The sequence below is a fragment of the Protomyctophum parallelum genome, assembly GCF_964188405.1.
Source record: "Protomyctophum parallelum genome assembly, chromosome: 17".
NCBI lineage: Eukaryota > Metazoa > Chordata > Actinopteri > Myctophiformes > Myctophidae > Protomyctophum > Protomyctophum parallelum.
In genome coordinates, this window is record NC_139719.1 from 25,479,211 (window position 1) to 25,486,979 (window position 7,769).

Consider the following 7,769-nt stretch of genomic DNA (forward strand, 5'->3'; position numbering starts at 1 on the left):
TGAATGTTGAAAGTTCAGGTTGTGTGGGTGTAGTTGAGGTCATAATACCTACTAAATGAAAAACGAATGAAAATGAATGTCATGAAACCTTTAAAAAAATGTCTGAAAGTTAAACAGTTGACCTTCAACCACTTATACCCTGTACTTTGTCGGCCAGCATTCCTCAGAGCTCTATACTAGGGGATTTTCGTTTTGTTGCTCTACATTTAATAACGTTGCTGAAAATAGCCAATGTCGGAACACAGAATGCATGCAATAAATTGTGTGGCTGGTTTGATTGGTAAAGGTCCAGAAAATGCTCCCCTTAGTAAAGTAAATAAGAAAGGGTACACCGACAGACTGGTAAAATGTGATGGAAGACACCTTAGAAAACATGGCACTTAAAGAGAAATGCTCGCTCATCAATCTCTGCCCAGTTTGGGCAGTAAGAAAGCAGGGACAAAAATGTCTAGGGCTTTCAGGTACAAAAAAAGGGAAAAAAACCTGTTCATTTTTCCTACAGAAATGGAGAAAATGGAGAAAAAGCGTAACAGTCCTGTCTGTCACTGTCTGGCAGAGCTTGTAATACCGCAGGTTAATGGCATGTCAAATGGTTCCAGAAACACATTGTCTCTCCCAAGGACAGGTGAGCTACAGGTCACTCATCGTATTACAGTAGTTAATGTGGTCATTCACACTAGCAGCCCGATATACCAGTGAATGGAATATCCTCCTTTTCTTTAGAGTTGCAAAACTGTTTAAAGGTTGGTAGCCTATTTTTGATTTTAGACATGCATCATCTCTGTCGGGTGTAAACTTCATTACGCACAAAACTGTTACTTTTCAGGATTAAAATTCAAAAGCGGCCAAAGTAGCAGATCGACAAGCTTGCAACATGTTGCTTCGCGCCATGTTTCCATCTTGTGGATCTGCTAGATTTGATGCTCTTGTGTAACACTGTAGTATGATCAAGTAGGGAGTTAATTTACAAAAAAACACCAAAAAGTTTAAATATGCAGATAAGAGGTTTCTGCCTGACAGTTTGTGGTGTATCTTCCACTGTGGAATACATACTGTATGCATGTACATCACATTCACATCTTGATCCAACTTCTAAATGCAACACCCGGATTTGAACTCAGGTCTTCCACGTGAAAGTCCAATATCTTAACCACTAGACCCAAAGCGATATCTCTATGCAGGGGATATAGGCCTATTAGACTTTTTGGGTGGGAACCCCTTTTGGTGTTTTAAACATTATGTTATAATTTAGCTATTGAAAAATAGCAGATCTACAAGCTCAGAGCTTGTAGGTCTGCTATTTTTGAAAAATCGTTAAAATATTTATTTCAGAAAACTGGAGGATTTAGAAGTTTTTTTATTTATTTCGAGGTCAGGACTAAATGGGTTAAGTCATCAGGCTGGGGCTGTGAGCCATTCTGCTACACTCACCCCCCTGTTGACCTCATGGGGAAAACTGAACCGGGTCACAGCACCAATACAACACCTGGGAATCGAACTCAGGTCTCCCGAAAGAAGTCCAATATCTTAACCACTATAGAGACTAGATCAAAGCAATATCCCTGTATAGACCGGGGGAGATATTAGACTTTTAAGTCATCAGGCTGAGGCTGTGAGCCATTCTGCTACATAAACTGACAGTACTGCTAGTAATGATGTATTTTTAATGATGTTGTTTAACAGCTGATGATGTTGGGGTGGGAGAGTGGGAGCTGCAGGTGAGCAAGCTATCTGCATATGTATTAGGGAAATAGGACTCAAATTAATTTGAGGCATTGTAATTAATTGATAATCTCAGGTCAAATATAATAATATTTTGGTATACAAATGAATTGTTTCTGTAATTAATTAAAATTAATCAGTTAAAGTCCCCGCCCTAGTATCTGTATACTATCTGTGCACTGCATAGTTTTTAGCCCCTTGAAAATGAGATGCTGCATCTCAAAGGGCTATCCCTGTGAATATGAAATCTACAGTGGTACTACTTGTCTCTATCTCTCAGTGCAGTGGTCAACAGACAATCATTGATGAGATCAATCAGCAAAATGTACAGTAGCAGGGGGGTCCCTGCTTCGACCGTCCCTCTCTCTCTCTCTCTCTCTCTCTCTCTCTCTCTCTCTCTCTCTCTCTCTCTCTCTCTCTCTCTCTCTCTCTCTCTCTCTCTCTCTCTGTCTCTGTCTCTGTCTCTCTCTCTGAATGGGTGAATGTAATGCACAATCTATGTAAAACGCTTTGGATAAAGTGCAATATAAATGCACCTTTGCAGGCCCAGGCCGTAGCGTAACGGTCTGGGCACCGGACTGGTAATCCAGTCGCAGTGTGCCGCGGGTTCGACTCCCGGACCCGACACGGCCTTTACTGCATGTCATCCCCCCATCTCTCTCCCGTTTCCTGTCAGCCTACTGTCTGTCCCTTCAAAAATCAATAAAAGGCGTAAGCCGCAAAAAAAAAAAAATGCACCTTTGCATTATCATTTACCATAATCATTTTAGCTGGCACCTATTTCTGTTTACAACAGAAAAGCCAGTTTCTAATTTAGAGTAAAGGCATTTTGTAACTTTTAATATTATTTTGATATTTGTACCAAGTGATGACATCAAGTGATGACATCACTTCCTGGCAGACACTCCGGTACAGTAGGTGGCGGTATACACCTGAAAGGAATTGGTTGCAATGCAACCCGCCAGTAAACCCCAAAGAAGAAGAACTTCTTCCTGGCAGCTCCATTTTGATTCAGCAGTGAACAGGAGCACATGAATGTCTTCTCCACTTGGAAGCATCATAGAGGCAATGCTGTGAGTTGCTTTGTTTAACTTAAAGCTGCTATAAGCCATAATATGTCAAAAATGTAATGACTTTTGATTTGTTTTGGTATTCAGGCAGCCAGCAATGGGTAAAACGCTGTATTTTACTCATTGCTAGCTGCCTGAATACATAAAAAAAGTAAAAGAAAATTACATATTATTGCTTTTAAGTTACATTACCATTTGTGTGTGGTGCTGTTGAATGATTACAAGTTGTAACAAGCTAATTTAATTGCCCATGCAGATTGCTGCCTGCACACCACAGGTAGCAATTAGCACAACAGCTTCCCCCATGACACTAATATTGGCATAAATAGTTGTGTAAGATTTCTAACTTAACGGAAGTGTTACAACTTTACCAATGATACTAATTAAGGCTCGATCTGTCCCATTTAGTGTAGTTTAGCAGAGCCTTAGTTAGCAGTGAGCCAGCATGAACAATGGCACACTGCAGACTGTCTTTGGCTTGAATGGTGGAACACAACCTCAATTAGCTTCACCCACTTTTAAACGGTTCTAGTGTATGTTGTTTTTTAATTTGCAATGTACTGTGGCCCTACTAGGCCTACATAACTGTACTTAAGTTTATGTATTGAATATCTGTAGGCTACTAAATAATTCCTACCTTTAAATATATTAGCCTACATGTGACTTTCACTCCACTGCATTTCAAAGCGACATTGTACTTTGGACAGACCTTTGAGCAAGTGGGGGAAAGGTTTTGCTAATGTTTTTTTTTAGGTTGCATATATTCAGAAGTTCTGAAATTGTTGTATGTAAATGTATATTTATTATTATTATTTTTTTTTTTGTATGTATTATTAAAATTAATTGTACTCCAACATTTCAACTTAGTAAGTACAGTTGGCAGAGTTTTCTTTAGTTGAGTATTATTTGACCAGGCAGGAGTATCTAGGCCTATACTAATCTAGACTCAAGTACTGCTGTCATAATTCCTGAGGGGACCTGCACTGCCACCCTGTTTGTGTTAATATGATATGCTCTGTTGATGAACGCCATCACAACATGGGAATTCGTGCACCATCTGTTATATTATATTAATTTTAAGGGCACGTCCTACCATGAAAGACTGCAAAAAACTGGAGAGCACGGAGAAACGTTTGAGACACAGCAGACAGATAGATTCATTAAGTGATGTTCGTCGACTCTCAGGTTTATTTCACAAAGTACAGCAGCAGCAGAGGATATATAGGCCCATCCAACGGCCTCACGCCGTCTGAGAGAATGACCGCTTTTCATTCAATTTCAACTGGTTTATGGCACAGTAGAAAAAGGCCATCACCATAGGATATCCAGGCTGAGAACTTACTGTAAGTGAAAGAATATCTTAGGCAGCTGAGCCAAACGCTACTTCAATGAATTGAATACACTAGTCCTTACCCGTTGTGAGATATTTGCCCCCCCCCCCCCCCCCCCCCTTGTGGTCGTGAAGGGTACTGCGCCCAGGTGCGTTTGTAATTGACTAATAAATTAATTAATAATCATTAATGTGTCAAATCGAAAAAAGGGCTTCGTTACGCCCTCCATATGCATATGGTCAATGCCTGTGTGGGAGTGATTGGTGCAGGCAGTAAGGAGTTACGGCACTGTTTCTGACAGACACACACACACACACACACACACACACACACGGACAGACATTCGGTTAATTATAGTATGATATTACATAATGAAAACAAGTCCCCAGAAATGTTATCCTTTTAGACCAAGTGTTTTAATTATTATATAGTAGCACCTTTATCCAAGGCATTTTACAATGTGCATTACATTCACCCATGCACACACACTGACAGCAGAAGAAACCATGCAAGGCACCAACCTGCTGATCAGGAGCAATTAGGGGTTCAGTGTCTTGCTCAACTCAAGGACACTTCGACACAGTGGTGTCATGCTCGTAGAAGGGAGTACCACAGTGTGGTACCAATCATGTTTTTCACTTGCACTTGCAGGTACAGCTCGGTACGTTGCATGCGTATGCACGCTACAACGCGTCCTCAATCCCCATAACAGAAGCATAGCGTGACTAGCGTCTTTTGGGCAGCAGCCCCAGTCAATGGAGCGCTTGCCAAGGCTAGGCTGCTGAAAGACGGAGGCGAGGAAAATAAATCTGCTCCTCCGACAACAATGGATACATTGGCAGTTGGCTGCCCCATATGCACCTTTTACCAAGCTACAAAAGCTGCCAACGCAACTCGTACATAACAATGGTCCATTTGTGACCTGTCAATTTACTGTAGGCTAGTCTGTAGTCTGTAGTCTGGCTACTATGTGTTGACACATCGTAACGTTTATATTGCTAGCAATCTGAGAACCCATCGGCAAGAAATGAAGGGAAGACAGCGCCCTCTCTTATTGATCAGTCAAGAGTCTGTCTCGAAAGACTATAGTAACAACAGTAACAACACTCCCAGCCTATAGTAGGCTGGTAGAGTGTCTTGTTATACTGTTGTTTTATGGTACGTCGTTTGAAATTTGAAATTAATTTGACACTGTAGTTATTGCCTGTTCTGTGCACATGCAGTAGGCACACGCGTGCACGTGCTTGCACGCACGTGACGTAATTAAAATGCTGTGGTGGTATCCATCTGATGGACGGGAGGTATGCGGGTGTTCATTCTAATGATTGATTTGAATGAAGTGAATCGATGGTGTTTCTGGCTCGGATCAATGGAACTTTAAGGTTCTTATCACTGTGAAAATACATTAAAGAAATAGGTTTTAAAGAAGGAAAAAAGAAACACTTGTTAGTCCAAATGTAAACGGCACATGCACTACAGTAAGACTTAATGGTATGAATTCAATTCACCAATACAGTACAAAGAATGTCTTTCTTTCTCTTTTTCTTTCTGTCATGAACCACGGCACTAATAGTCGTCCCTCCCATGATGTGCTAGAGAGAGAGACATGGTGGCAGAAATAGCTTTTAGAGGCTATTTTATAGAGGCTAGAGGAGGTTTTTGACTAAAGTTGAGGAAAAAATGGCCTCAGCATGGATTCTGTCCTCGCTGCTCCCCTTTGAAGGTACACTTCCCTTTGAAGCAAAGGAGAAGCGTCACCAAACCATGTGAAAGCGAGTGACCGATAGCTTTATGAGCGTGGAGAACAGATGGAGCTGGAACGCCATGTGACACAGCAGGGGACAGAAATATCATTTGGATGCAACAGTATTAAAAAGAACATGCTGCTGAAAGAAATGGCAGACCTACAGTACATTTGATATTTAAGCCTTATACAAATATGTTTCCCTGTCTACACCAAACTACTTTTCTGAAAATTGCCACGCACAAGCTCACAAGCTACAAGCTCACGACGCCTCGTGCTGTGAGGCATTGTGAGCTTGTAGATCTGATATATTTGGCTAAAGTTCTCTTGTATAGAGAATTGGGATGCTTAGGGTTCAAGTGGGTATTTTAAAGAAAACAGTCCTATCACACAAAGCAGTCACTCTGGACCCCCTAGGGGCCACGTACCTGTGTAGTTTTTGTAGATTTAGTCGAATAAATATAATAATTTTAGTAGACTAAATCTACAGTTGATTTAGTCAGCTAAAATGTATTTAGGAGGGCCTTGATGGCGTTGTAAATCCGTAATGGCTGGTTTTTCACTTGGCTGCAAGATCTGTAGATATCTTTTCAGCATGCAACCAAGCATAAAATGATATGTCTTTTAGTTCTACTGGATCTCCTCTCCACTAGTCCCTCCCTGACATTTTTATCTATATTTTGTATTTTGTTGAGAAAATTGTTAATATACTTTAGTCATCATTGCATCATTCGTTTTCGTCGTTTTGGTCGAAATCACACATCGTTCCAAAACGGCCTTTATCCATGTCGAGGGGGGGAGTGGGGGATTGATTACTCCAATAGGATTCTCATCACATGTAATGACCTTTCATTTCAATGCCAGGAGTAATTTTGTAACAATACGCATTGAGTCCTCATTTAGAAATGAAGCGCTGGAAATTAGAAATGCTCTTTAAGAAAATGAAAGGATAATGATTAGCAAATCAGCCGGCCTTCTTTAAGGATGATTCAAATCCTCCTTGTGCTGTTGTCCTTCCTCTGCTCTCGTTCATAGACGGTCTGTTCTCTTCACAATGCAGATGTGTGCTGTTTTCTACTACATGGGGGTTTAATTATAACTTATTTTATGATAATATTAAAAGTCCATAGACTTCGGTGTGGAGTCCTGCTTTTTTACATTAAAAGTCCATAGACTTGGCTACCACATGACGTCATTTCAAGCCAGACGTTGGAGGGGCTCGAAAACGTCCCCTTCTACCAAAACAAACCTAAACACAGAGTGTTTCTGCAGATACATTTAAAAATATATATATATTTTTGTTATGTTTTGTTTTGATGTAAAGGCGCCATAAAGGATAAACAACATGTATGTAAAACCGGACGCCATCTCAAGGCTGGCCTTACTCTACAGAGAAAAGGCGAGGGATACACAAGGCCAAGGCTGGCACAGCACACATGTTGCATCCTTGAAAAATACTACTACAAACTGCTAATTCATTCCGCTCTCTGCTTTGGATATGAGCTTCATATTATTCTACACAATATGCAAGCACTTGAAGATTTACTGCAGCATTGCCGGCAGGCGAACTAATCGAAGGCAAGGCCGTGACATGGCGAGCAAGTTCAGTGCTGAGTAGTATGAATAAAAAATGGAGGCTCTGTGCGTGGGTGGGTGTGTGCGTGAGTGGGTGGGGTTATGTGTCTGTGGTGGGTGGGTGCACAATAGTAAATCCTTCATGTGGCACCCAACATGGTTCTATAGTGCCTGACAGAGCGCAATTATCCGCCGAGAGGTGCAGAAGGAAATCACTCTCCGAGCCATTAAATCTGACAGGGGCAGGGCCTTAGTTGAAAGCGTGTTTGCATTGCACCTCACGCTCTATACCGCATCTCTCTCTCTCTCTCTCTCTCTCTCTCTCTC